The sequence below is a fragment of the Piliocolobus tephrosceles genome, chromosome 2 (assembly GCF_002776525.5).
Source record: "Piliocolobus tephrosceles isolate RC106 chromosome 2, ASM277652v3, whole genome shotgun sequence".
In the NCBI taxonomy this organism is placed as follows: Eukaryota; Metazoa; Chordata; class Mammalia; order Primates; family Cercopithecidae; genus Piliocolobus; species Piliocolobus tephrosceles.
In genome coordinates this window covers 48,784,128-48,798,090 of record NC_045435.1, presented here as the reverse complement: position 1 = coordinate 48,798,090, position 13,963 = coordinate 48,784,128, and the positions used below count along the sequence as shown (strand labels likewise).

The following is a 13,963-nucleotide window of genomic DNA, read 5'->3' as shown; positions in this document are numbered from 1 at the left end:
ATTTTATTTTGAGGACAAGTGTGTGCTTTTTCAATATCACTTGTATGGGATTCTCCACAATCTTAGGGAATTTCCTAAACTACTCTTTAAAATATTAATTCCTATTTTATGTGTTGTTTTTATGATACATAATGATATGGAACTAATGCCAGGAGAAATTTCCATTTTGTTATTCAAAAGCAGGCAAAATGGGATATGAAAGGGAAAAATGTTAATTATAGACTTCAACATTCTATGTTGGACCTTGTAGTTGTTCTGGTCAGAAGAACAGGTTTTTTAATGGCCTGAGGGCCAGAGTATTGTTTTGCATTCTTGTTTGGAGACTTTCAGTGGCAACTGTAACAAACTCTGCTTAATACCACAGTTGGAGAAAAGTTTACAGTAATGCCCAGTACAAAATGTTATTCAGACTTACTACTCATGCGTAAAATGAAACTGGTTTTCTTCTTAAACTTCGTTCAATGTTAGATAAAACACTATCAAGTTTTGGCCTCATTTGTGTATAATATGTCATTTAATTCAGTTGCTCAGCTAGTTCATGTATGAATCACAAGTATTATCATCACAATTATTTAACAGTTAATCTCCTTTTACGAGGTAGATATGTGTTAATGAGCAACCTCAAAATACCAAAGAAAATGCTTTACATATACAAGCAAAGCAAATAGATGGACCTTGTGACATCTCTGGACACCCACTCTTGTTGATAGGCCTTCATCTGTGGATGTAAAACGAAGGTAAGAGTCTGCTCACTAAAGATCAATGCAAGGAACTTCCATGCTCTCCACCCTTGGGCAACCTGCCATTCTCCTTCTGCCACCACACCTGTTCAGCTACTAGGGCAAAGAAGTGCCCTGCTAGACACAAGCAGATGCTTCTCTTACTGAGAGAAGATAATATAAGGAAGGATAAAGAACTGAAACAGGTTTGAGGCTTTCTCTTATTCATCATCTAGACTTCAGTTTTCTTGATTTATTATTCCTTCATGTATTGCCAGACACAAAGAGTTGCACATGTGTTCAAGTTGGTTCTGGGCACAAAGGGAGATACCAGAGCTTCTGTAGCTAGGAGCTTATCATCTACATGAGCTAAGAAGGGGTAATGTTGAAACAGGTAACTAACAATTCACAGCAGTATGTGATTAAGGGCCAAAATAAGTAAAGGGAGAAAACAAATGCTATGGAAATTCAGAGAAGGCTAAGATCGGTGTGGAGTGGAGGGCACAGCCAAATAAAGCCTCACAGAGCAAGTGGGAATTGACCTAAACTTCAGAAACTCAGGGATTGACAGGATAGCCTCACAAAAAATACTAAAAACAGCACAGAAAAAGAAACAAGAAGGGAATTAAAGGATGATTCCATTTGTACAAAATATCCCGAGTAAGTACATCCATAGAGATAGGAAGCAGATGAGTTGCCAGGGGCTGAAGAGAAAGGAAAGGGGGAGTGACTGCTTAATGGGTACAGGATTTCCTTTGGAGGTGATGAACATGTTTTGGAACTACACAGAGGTGATGATTGCACAGCTTTAAGAATTACTAAATACCACTGGATTGTACACTTCATAAATACATTTTAAATTGTGAATTTTACCTCAAATTAAGAAAAAAAAAGGTCCTGGTTTGAGGTAGCCAAAAGAGAAAATAATTTCCGGTATAAGAAAACAAAGCCTGGAATAGCGAATAAGCATAGAGTTAGGGGAAGGTTTGCACAGATTAACCAGTTTGAAGTGGAGAGTGCATGGATGTGACTAGTGAGAAACATGGTTGGAAGTGTAGATTTTAGGCCAGATGATAAAGGGTCTGGAATGCAGGAGAAGGAGTGTGGGTTTTATCTCATAAGGAACGGGGAGATTCCAGATCTTAAGAAGAGGGGTGAGATGATTGAATCAGAGGATTGATTTGGCAGTAGCATGCAGGGAAAGCAGGAGGCTGCTGCAAAATCTGGACATACCATGAGGAGGGCCTGTAAGAGTGAAGTGGAAGGACAGATGTAGACGATGCTCTGAAGCAGAGAGTGGTGCTCAAAGTGTGGTCTGTGGCTTGATGCTGCCCCACAAGTGTTAGTTACGGACCTGGCACATGGTAAGGACAGATTTGAGGGTAAGCCTTTAAAACTTTAATATTATTATGATATTCAAGCACATAATTTTGCATTTCATAGCAGTATCCACAGTGGGTGTGAGAGACAAGATAACTTCCTTCATCCCAGAGTTAGAGGACCACCGCCCTAAAGGATGAATGAGTGGGGTTGATGACTGACTCCTGTAGGGCAGTCTTTTTTTTTTGGAGATGGAGCCTCACTCTATCACCCAGGCTAGAGTGCAGTGGCACAATCTTGGCTCACTGAAACCTCTGCCTCTGGGTTCAAGCGCTTCTCCTGCCTTACCCTCCTGAGTAGCTGGGATTACAGGCATGCACCACCACACCCAGCTAGGTTTTAAAAGTATTTTTAGTAGAGATGAGGTTTCGCCATGTTGGCCAGGCTGGTTTTGAACTCCTGACCTCAAGTGATTTGCCCGCCTCAGCATCCCAAAGTGCTGGGATTACAGGTGTGAGCCACTGTGCCCAGCCAGGCAGTCATATTTTATGGCTCCTTTATAATGTCCCACCCCTTGTGCTAGACACTGGGACCAGAGCAGTAGGCAAGATGGGCTGGCACCTTCTCTTGTGGAGCTCACTGTTACATAAATAATCCTTCTTCTTTGTCAAAGGATTGCTAGGAATTAAAGGGAGGTCTAGTTCAGCTCAGCATAAGGAAAGCATTCTAATAACTACAGCTGTCCCACAGTGGGAAAGGATGATTTGTGAGGAAGTGAGTGCTTTGTCGTTGGACATATTTGTGTAGAGTCTGAATCATCTCTCAAGACGTCTTGCTTTGGTGGGAGAAATGGACTAGGTAACTTATAAGGTCTTGTGTAACCCTAAGGTGCCATGATTCCCTATTCTCTAATATGAACTTAGTAGGACATATTTTCTTCATGATTGGCTGTATTGAAACATTAGTACATATACTAAGTTTCTGTCTGTTTCTATTAGCACTTGTAATTATGTTTACCTAAATTTGCATGCAGATTCAATTTTGAATTTATCTGTACAGTTAGTTCCACAGTTCTTTTTAAAGCAAGTACTATTCTCTAATGCCTTCTCAGACATTCACTTATTTCCAACTTTAATATTTATAGTAAGTTCCTCTTTCACGTGATGTGTGTCACAAGTCATGCAAATTTCTGCAGAAGTGAGTTACATAAATTGCAGTCAAGCTGCTGACCTGTAAATCATTCGTTCTTGCCCCCGTGCTGTCATGTTGTGGTTGAACAAGACCAGGCATGACTACCACTTGAAGATGTCTTTGGGATGTCACTTTAATTGGGTGAAATAACTTTTATTGTTCAACTTATGTGACTAGTTACTGCAAACATCAAACTGTTATGTTTAACAGCTAGAATGATCACAGGTTAATCGTACTTTAGAGGATGTGGAGGACGTAGACTCCTGTGGGAGTGATAGTCTTACTATATTTTAAGGGGAATTCTAGAATGTTTTTCACTCAAATAGAGGACGTTATTTTCATGAGGATGATTTTAATGCTTTTATGGTATCAGGTGAAGAAAACTGTTAGCTGCAGAAGAAAAAAATTTGTTTCACTTCAAGTCTAGTAGAATATTTTGTTAAAGTAGCCAATTTTCATTGTGTATTATTAAAATGGCTTGTACTTTTCATTAAGATATATGTAAAAATTTCACATGTGCCTGGCATTAGACAGTAGTTACCCAATAAATGTTTATTGAATATTGTTGAATGAATGTGAGGTGAGGGTGGACAAAATATTTCAAATGGAAAAATAGTATGAGCAAAGGAAAACGTGAATGCAGAGAGAAGCAAAGATGGTTTCTTTAAAGAATTATTTATATGTAATAACAATGGGAAAACTTTTTGGCTGAGTGATTTTGGTGGCTCCTTAATTTCTTAAAATTTAACAACCAATGACGACTCTCTCTAATATTGATATCCAAAGTAAATAGCTGAGCTTGAACATGGAAAAGTTACTGCCTCTGACTAATTGGAATGTCTGAGCCTTTCCTCTCTTCTGTCTTCTTTCCTTCCTCTCTTTCCTCCTCTTTTCCCCTCAGTTGTGGCGCTAGCTCTTGTTCTTGTTCCCTCTACCCTTCTCCCCTTTTTCTTTCCTGGTGTTCCCTATGTTTTCTTTTTTCCTTCTTTTTCTGTCTCTGTTTCTCTCCCTCTGAATTTCTACTTCCTTTCCTCTCTTTCCCAATTCCTACTGTCTCTGCCTTTGTTTGTCTCTGACTGTAATATGGAAGTGAAGTATATTTTTATCTGCTAAACACATGATCAAATAGGGATTTTTTTTCTGAATTTAACGTTAACAAAATGTTATGTTGCTCTTTATGAGATGAAATAAAGTTGGATGTCACTTATAAATGGATTTTGATTTTTTTTTAAGTATTGAATCACTAATCTTCAAATTGGTAGAAGGAGGTCGGTAGACTTTGAGTCATAAATTTTTGTAAGCATAATGGTTGTTGAATAACTCCTAATTATCTTTAACAACCTTGGTTTCTGCCCTCTTTTTTCCAAATGCAGACATAGCAGGTGTCTTCAGCATCTAATTTTTTATTACACTTTCATATGTGCAGTCATAAAAGAGCTGGAATATTTGTTTTGTTAATTCTGTATCTCTATTGTCTAGAATACTGCTAACAAATAGCAGATGCTCAACAAATAATTGTTGCTTAATATTTCAAATCTATAATGTCATTCTACCTCCTAATCCCAAATTCCCATCATAACTTTTTGGACTAATACAATCAATTTATAAATGTAACCATACAATTTTGTGCTTAGAGAACGTTTTCTCTCCATTCTCTCTGCCTTTAGACCATTTTGCAGTTAATGCTGAACCAAAATGTCATTTAACCATCCTTCTAAATGATTACTCCATAATTAAGCACCAAAGAAGTCATCTAGCTCTTGATGGTAATAGTTAATATTTGTTAAATGCGTATTCTATATCAGACTCTGTTTTAAGCACATTGTATACATTATCTCATTTTATTCTTTCAACAGCCATGCACATCAGCAGTCCCCAGCCTTTTTGGCACCAGGGACTGGTTTCATGGAAGACAGTTTTTCAGCAGATTGGTGGCAGGGGGAAATGGTTTCGGGATGAAACTGTTCCACCTTAGATCATCAGGCATTAGTTAGATTCTCCTCAGAAGCATGCAACGTAGATCCCTCACATGCACAGTTCACAATAGGGTTTGCACCTTTGAGAATCTAATGCTGCTGCTGATCTGACAGGAGGCAGAGCTCAGGCAGTAATGTTGGCTCACCCACCGCTCATCTCCTGCCATGTGGCCCGGTTCCTAACAGGCCATGGACTGCTACTGGTTCACAGCCCCGGGGTGGGGGACCCCCGATATACAGTATTAAAGTCAAATGAAGAAACAGGAACAGAGAGGTAAAATAACCTCCCAGGTGATTAAAAAAAACTAGGATTTGAACCCAGACAGTCTGAATCCAGCCACCCTGTCCTGCACAGGAGCCTACTTTGCAAGTATTTTGCTTTCCAGGGAATGAGATGTCCACATCCCATCACCACTACCACCACTATTCCACATTTAACAATTAGACCTATACAAGTGTAACCATATTCACATGTGACAGTGGATTAAATTTAAACTCTTAGTTGTGTTAATTCACTGCAAATGAGCTTATGTGTCTTGTAAGTAGTAAGCAACTTGAAAGTACCTGTTGTTGCTTATGACAAGGTAAATTAGATCACCAAATCTTTATATTTGCTGACTTCATCATCACTTAAAATCAACCACTGTTAGGAAAATTTTCTTTTTGTCTCTCTTTCTTAAATTCCTCTTAATCTAAAGGCATTTTATTTTGTCTCAGGATATAGAGGTCAATTGAATATAGCAGATTTTATCAGTGTTGTAAAAATCTGGAGAGGAATGTAAACGGCTCATCTTGTGTCTGGCCTCTAATTGAATCAGTCAGCTTTGGTGGGGATAGGGGACAGATCCATGTGTTTACTTGCATGGGACAAAAATTAGTCATTTGTGAGTGTTCACATACTTCCACCTGCCCCAACCCACCACAGAGAATTGTAATTTGACAGTACGGTAATCCCTTCCCCTACTCTTAAAAAAGTTGATCTTACAAGGTCAGTCCTATATTTTTGTGAAGAAGAATTAGCGAATGAGTAGAAAGGAACTGGTCATGAAAAGCAGAAGATTTGGGTTGATATACATAACAAAGTGCTGGGAATCAGAGGAAGAGGAAGAGATCGTGAAATTCCTGGGCTGGGAATAAAGACTGTGTAGGTAGGACGGCCTTTGGTGAAGGAGACACTTTGGAGAGCATGGTGTGTGAGAACATTTAAAGGAAAATTAAAGGGAATTAAGGGGAAATTAAAGGGAAGGAGTATATGAGAAGAGTTGCTTTGTGGTTATAAACTGAATTTTCTTTAATGTATTTTGAAAGACCCCGGTAAAGAAGAGAATTTCTTTTAATTTTTCAGAGAATGAGGAGTTGTCCAATTAGGTGTTGAATTGTTCTTCCTTGGAACTCTCAAGAGAGGAGTTGTGTTTAGAGAGAGATTTGGGAGCTGTAAGCAAGTAGATGTGTTTATGAGTCAGAGTGCTGAGGGCAAGAATATAAAGAAGAGACGAAGGCCAAGAAGAAACTTGGAGAGCACAAAATAGAAAAGCTCAGAAAGAAGGAGTACCAGGAAAAGAGACTAAGATAGTCATCATATGGTAGGATAATAGGAGGCCACGCACGGTGACTCACACCTGTAATCCCAGCACTCGGGAGGCCAAGGTGGGTTAGAGATCAGCATGGACAACATAAGGAGATCTTGCCTCTACAAAAAATGAAAAATTAGCTGGGTGTGGTGGTGCACACATGTAGTCCCAGCTACTTGGAAGACTGAGGTGAGAGCATCACTTGAGCCTGGGTGGTTGAGGCTACAGTAAACCATGATCACACCACTGTACTCCAGCCTGGGTGACAGAGCAAGACCCTGTCTCAAAAAAGAAAAAGGAGAAACTGATCTCAAGGAGTCAAGAGAAGAGACAGATTCAATAGTAGAGGATGGGCAAAATATCAAATGCTGCAGAGGCAGAGACTATGATGTGCTGCAGCCGCGTTGTTAAATTTTCAGAATTTTATTGAGCCAATTGTTATGCATGCTATTATTAACACTTAAACTGAATACAGTTAAACAAATTATATTAAAAATAAAAGTAATAAATATACAAAGCACACCACTTCCTAATTACTTTACATTGCTGAGATGATTCATGTTCATGGTATCTGAGTAGTGGAAATACACTGTAATATTTGTGTTGCTTTTAAATCAGTCATGGTGAGATTATTTACACCACAAAAAATGGCAAACACTACCAATCAGGGCATTTTTCTCTGCAAGGAGAGCCAGTTAAATATTTACCAGCATGCCACTGGAAAAATAGAATTGAAGTCAAGAAAAGTCTAATGGATTTAGCAGGAAGGAGATGACATGTACTTAAGTTTCAGTAGAAAGGTAGGTGACAAAAACCACAGTAAAGTGAGTTGAGGAGTGAAATAATAAAAAATTAAAAACACGTGTTCAAATAAGTTTGAGAACCATTGAATTAAACTGAGAAGCAGATTGTTACTGTTGATGGTGGTTTTGTTTTTTAAATTACAAGGTTTACAGAGTACATACTATGCTAATGTACTTTATTAATCTCAAAAAATGAAGACCATATGCAAATTTATTTTATGGTAGAACCTTTCTGTTGGAAAGTCTTAGGGAACAAGTTATCTATAGAATACATTTTGGGAAATGCTGCTCCAGTATTTCACAATTAAGATGATACTGATTATAAAGTTTGAGATTAATATTCTTGTTCTTAAAGTTTCATACTTTTTAAAAGAAATTTTGTCAAGAATGGATGTTGAATTTTACTGAGTACTGTTTCTGTCATTTTTGTAGTAATCATACAGTTTTTTGACCGAGTGCTGTGACACATTTTAATAGATTTTCAAATATTAAATCTTCTTTGCCTTTCTGAGATAAATATAACTTGATTAAGGTGGTTCATTATTTTAATAGAGGATTTAATTTATTAATTAGCATTTTATTTATTATTTAAAATCAATATTGATAAGTGGGACTGATGTTTTTCTCTGTTGTCAGGTTTTAATATCAGTGTTATGATACTCCAGAAAAGTTAATTATGTCACTGTATTTTTTCCTACTTAGAAACAGCTTATATAGGAAAATTATCTCTTCATTGAAAGCTTTAAAAAATCACCTATAAAACTAATAGCTTTTGGGGGAAGTAATTCTTTGGTAAGTTTTCAATTATTTCCATTGTTAAATATTTTTCTATAACTTAAGTCAACTTCCCCATTAATTTCATTTCTGACAAGTTAGTCTGAGTAAACTACCCTTGACCTGCCTTATTATTTACTTAGGTTCTGGTAAAAATCGCATCCCAGATGTAAAACCATTGTGTGAGTAGAGATGAGCAGCCCCCCTAACGTGGGCTGTGTTGAAGTGTGAGGCAGTTGTCTGCTGTCTTCACAGCCCGGTTCTCTGGCTTCTAGAGATGATGGGTAGGGCGTTTATAATCAAATGAATATAAACCAGTCTTGAGTTAATTGACCAGATGGCAGAGGTGAAAGAACTGCAGTCCTTGGTGTCTGCTCCCCCGCAGAATCGCTCTTGTCTCTGCCTTACTGTGTTTCATGTCTGGAGACGATTCCTTCTAAGATATAGCGCAATTCTGAATGGGTTCAGAAGGAGGAGGACTATTAGCAGGAGGGGGTCTGGGGAAAGGTTACCTAAATCTATCTAACTCTGACAGTAGTGAGAACCAGCCAAGTTTTCTGTTTGAGTCAACACTTGGAGCTACACACTAGGAATAGATACCAGTTTCTAGAAATCTTTACTTTTTGCCCATCTACTTCCGAAGCAATACATATGTATTTCAAAGGAAAATTGGCACAAGTATCAAGGAAAGCTAGTACAACTTAATCTTGACCTGGAATCAACATTCTTTAATTTTTACATACAGATTTTGTTCAGTTTTTTAGATTAAAATTCTTTCCTTTTGTTTTCACATATTTGAGCCCTTTTTAATAGTTACCTTAAATGTAAAGAAAGAATGCAAAAAAACAAAAAACCCCAAGTGGTAATCTGTCATAGATAAAGTTGTTTCTCATCTCTCATGTGTTCTGTGTGTTGTGTGTAATGAGCGGTTTCGCTGTGGGTGCACCTTTCATTTCTGGCTAACAAATTAGAGTGTGTTTATGTAAATTGCCATGATACCGGTCAGCAGTCACAGCCAGAAAACATAAAACATGCGGGCATAACACACTGACACATAAGCTCTTTCTAAAGAAGAACATGTCCCATTCTGGAAAGAAAATTGTTACTCTATTTTTGATATTGAATCTGTATTAAAAAGTTTTCTTTTTTATTTTTGAGACAGCGTCTCACTCTGCTGCCCAGTCTGGAGTCCAGTGGTGTGATCATAGCTCACTGCAGCCTTGAACTCCAGGACTCAAGAGTTCCTCCTCCCTCAGCCTCTTGAGTAGCTGGGACTAGAGGCACACGCCACCATGCCCACCTAATTTTTCTATTTTTTGTAGAGACGGGATTTCGCTGTAGTGCTCAGTCTGGTCTCGAACTCCTGGGCTCAGGCAATCTGCCTGCCTCAGCCTTCTAAAGTGAAAAGATTTTCTTTCATTTTTCAAATAGAAGTACTAAACAATGCCAGAGAAATAAACAAACAGACAAAATACATTGGCTATAATTTATATTATTTCCTGCTACAGTTAACAAAATGGGAAAAATTTTATCTTCATAGTCTACTACATTTATGCCAAGTGTTAAGTAATAAAATAGCTTTTGTCAATTATAAATTAAAATTATATAAATTTAAAGTTTAAGATTATTAAAATATAAATTAAAAAGTACAGATTTAAAAGAGAAAACACTGTAGAGTTTCATGTAGGTTAGACTGTGTAGAATGTCAGGTCTCGATGTTGGCGCTATTCAAGCCCTGATGATAAGGCTTTTGGCATTAGATGCTGTTTTGTCTTGATGGAAAATACAGCTATTCTAGGATCCTTGAGCCTTTCATAAGAGATAAGACCCTAGGACCATTTGCTTAGATGATCTGCTCTCTGGTTCATCCTCTGAAAAGTCTGCTTCGCAAGGGGTGTGCTGCATTTGCCTTGCCTAAGTGGTTGTGGTACAAGACTGTATTGTCACCTTAGGCTTACTAACCATGTGTCATCTAGAATGAAGTTATAAAGGATTGTTTTTGCAATGTATAACTTATCAAACATTAACTTTCAAGGTTATTAATCCTTTTAAGGTCTAGTTTTTCTTAAGTCTGCGCGGTAATAGAGGTATCATCATTCATGTGACATAAAAGATGGAAAGAGGCTTCATTCATGTTAGCGATGGAAATAGGAAAGTAGGTGAAGTGAATCTAATACGTGTTTCTTTTATGAAATAATTTTAAAAAGATTCTCCCGCCCTGCATGATTTATGATGAAACATTTTGTAGTCTGTTACTTCTAGAGAATATGAAGCATTGTAGGCCCAGGGAAAGCAAACATTCAGATTGAAATCTAGTAGAGAAGGTAAATTTATTTGGGCATGTGCGTTTTGGCAGCCTAGGCTGTGTACATGTGTACACATTTTGAATATGTGTGTATTGAAAATCTTGTTTCTTTTTCATTGTTCAGATTTGAAAGAAGCCAACACTAAACCACAAATATACAGCAAGAAGGCCATTTTCTCAAACAAGAGTCAGCCTTTAACAGTAAGTAAAATCAGAATTTATACTGCATTTGTATTGAAAAGTATCCCTTTTAAAGAGTATGCAAAGTATACATAGTATTTTATTGTAAAATTTCCTAGAGAGTTATTTTTGACTGTTATAATACTTTCTGCTATATAATTTTCCAGTCAGTTGGACTATGCAGTGTAACATATTTGTCTAACACGAAACAAAGGTAGGATAGGAAAATGACCTAGAAGTTGAGAAATAACTCAAATCCTTAAAAATGAATCTCTAATTAAAGTCTTTTACGTTCATCTTATTTTTCTACTTAAGTAATAATCACGGGATTTTAGATTCTTATGATACTTTTAATTAAATTGAGATAAAAATTAAGATTTCTTGCCTGGTTCCCTATTGGCCTTGCAGTCATAATCTGTGGTCACAAAGGAGAAAGTAGCTTCGTATTAGCCAGATGTGCTCCATTCTAGGAGGAAGAATTGCTAAGTTATAGCTGGTACCCGACGTTAAAACTACTTCCTTCCTGGAACTCACTAGATTGGGATAGGATTTCAGAGGCTCCAGGGGCTCCCAAAGTTTTGGGATATCCACCATGGATAATTTATCTTTCCGAGGCCTAACTATAGGGTTCTAAGGCCATTCTTAGTCCCCAACTTTTTTGGGAAGGAAAAGGAGACGTACCACTTTAAGGTTTTATATAGTTTTAGGACTATTGATTTTGGTAAATCATGAGCTATCACAGAATAGCTCATTTTCCTGAAATCTGCAAATAAATGAAATCCACAACGAGCAGTATTGAATAAAGAGTCATCAGATAGATACAGAAATTAATATAGAGATGTGTGTATACGTGGGTTACTATACATACATATGTTTGCTAACTCTCTCTGCTAAGAGGACCTAGAGCAGGGACTCCCCAGTAGCAAACTAGATCGTGGTTTCCAAATACAGGCTGAGCATCCCAAATCTGAAAATCTGAAATTCAAAATGCTTCCAGATTCCCAACTTTTTGGGCATATAGGTGATGCTCAAAGAAAACAATCCTTGGAGTATTTTGGATTTTGGATTTTTGGATTTGGGATGCTCAACAAGTAAGTGTTAAGCAAATATTCCAAAATCCAAAAAATTTCAAAATCCAAGATATTTCTGGTCCCAAACATTTTGGTTAAGAGATACTCAATCTATACCATTTTCCTTAAAGGAAACCAGAGCTCTTTGGAGAAGTGGTTAATTCTAAGGCTGGGGCAGGGAAAATACAAGCTGAGCCTGGAGGATGTTGTGGGGCCAGAAAGTAAGGATGTGCTCAGAAAAGTCAACCTGAAAGAGCTCCCAGTGGCCAAAGCTGGAACAATTTCATCAATAAAATAACTATGTATAATATCGAATTATAATCTTATTTATAGATAAAATATATACATGAGTCCAGATTGATATAAATAAATAACCGAATAAGTAAATAAATGGGGGGAGAAGAACTCTTCCTTGTAGAAAACTTTAATTAATGTAAAAGAAATGGGGGAAATAGAAAATTGTTGTCACAAAGTCACAGCAATAATTGCTGCATGCAACTTCCACTGATAAATACTAAAATTGGTAAGTGGGCCAGCCATGGTAGCTCACGCCTGTAATCCCAGCACTTTGGGATGCTGAGGTGTGCGGATCACTTGAGGTCAGGACTTTGAGACCAGACTGGTCAACATGGTGAAACCCCAGCTCTACTAAAAATACAAAAATTAGCTGGGTGTGATGGCAGGTGCCCATAATCCCAGCTACTTGGGAAGCTGAGGCATCAGAATCACTTGAACTCAAGAGGTGGAGGTTGCAGTGAGCCAAGATCGTACCACTGAATTCCAGCCTGGGCGACAGAGCAAGACTCCCTCTCAAAAAATAAATAAATAAAATAAAATAAAATAATTGAGTGAAAGTTTAAGGTGAAACAGATATTTGCATAACCTCAAAGTATCTGCCCCCACTTATTAATTACAAAAGGAAAAATAGTAACTTTACAGTGGACAATCCTGATAGACACCACCTTAACCACATGATCAAGGTCAGTAGCAAGGATAATAAGACATAGTGAGCACATGTGCCCCTGATAGAGCGTCCTGAAAGGGACACATCATGCCTTTCGTATTCTTCCCAAACATCCTTAATCTCATTTGACTGTGAGAAAGCTTTAACCTAAATACAGACACATTCTTCAAAATATCTGACCCTCTCCGTTCAACAATATCAGAGGCATAAAAGACACAGCTTTACTAAGGAACCACCACAGATTTGGAGGAGAATATTGCATAACAACTAAATGCAATGTGGGATCCTGGATTGGGTCCTAGAGCTGAAACAGGACATTAGTAGGAAAACTAGTGAAATCCAAATAGTTATAGGATTGTGCCATTCTCAATTTATTAGGTCTTTTTTTTTGCTTTTATTATTATTTTTGATTAACACATAATTGTACATATTTATGTGGTACAGTGTGATATTTCAATACATGCGTACAATGTGTAATGATCAAATCAGGGTAAGTAGCATATCCATCACCTCAAACACTTACAATTTTTTTGTGTTGGGAGCATTCAAAATCTCTTCTAGCTACTGGAAAATTTATAATAGGTTGTTATTAATTATATTCACCCCACGGTTCTATAGAACATTAGAACTGTTCCTTGTATCTAACTGTAATTTTGTATCTGGTAACCAATCTCTGGCTATCCCCAGCCCTTCCCAGCCTCTAGTAGCAACTATTCTACTGTCTATTTCTATGAGATGAATTTGTAAACTTCCACATATGAGTGAGAGCATGTGGTATCTGTCTGGCTTACTTCATTTAACCTAATAACCACCAGGCTCATCCATGTTGTCATAAATGACAGGATTTCATTCTGTTTTATGGCTGAATGGTATTCCATTGTGTATGTGAACCACATTTTTCTTTATCCATTCATCTGTTGCTGGAACTCAGGTGGATGCTGTATCTTGGCTTCAGTGTATCAACATTGATAATTGTACTGGGACAGCACTGTGGTAGCTGGAGGGGGAAGCTGGCTAAAGGGTACATAGGAACTCCCTCTACTATCTTTGCAACCTTTCTGTAAGCCTCAGATTATTTCAAGTTAAGAAG

General features: G+C 37.5%; 1 protein-coding gene across 2 annotated transcripts in view; it reads left to right on the top strand.

Annotated features, from left to right (window-relative positions):
• The window catches only part of PPARG (peroxisome proliferator activated receptor gamma), a 144,634-nt gene that overhangs the window by 12,788 nt on the left and 117,883 nt on the right, over window positions 1–13,963 (top strand). For both annotated transcript variants that reach the window (XM_023218412.1, XM_023218411.1), the window contains exon 2: window positions 10,784–10,860. The gene's annotated coding sequence lies outside the window, so the exon portion shown is untranslated. The remainder of the gene's footprint in view (window positions 1–10,783; window positions 10,861–13,963) is intronic.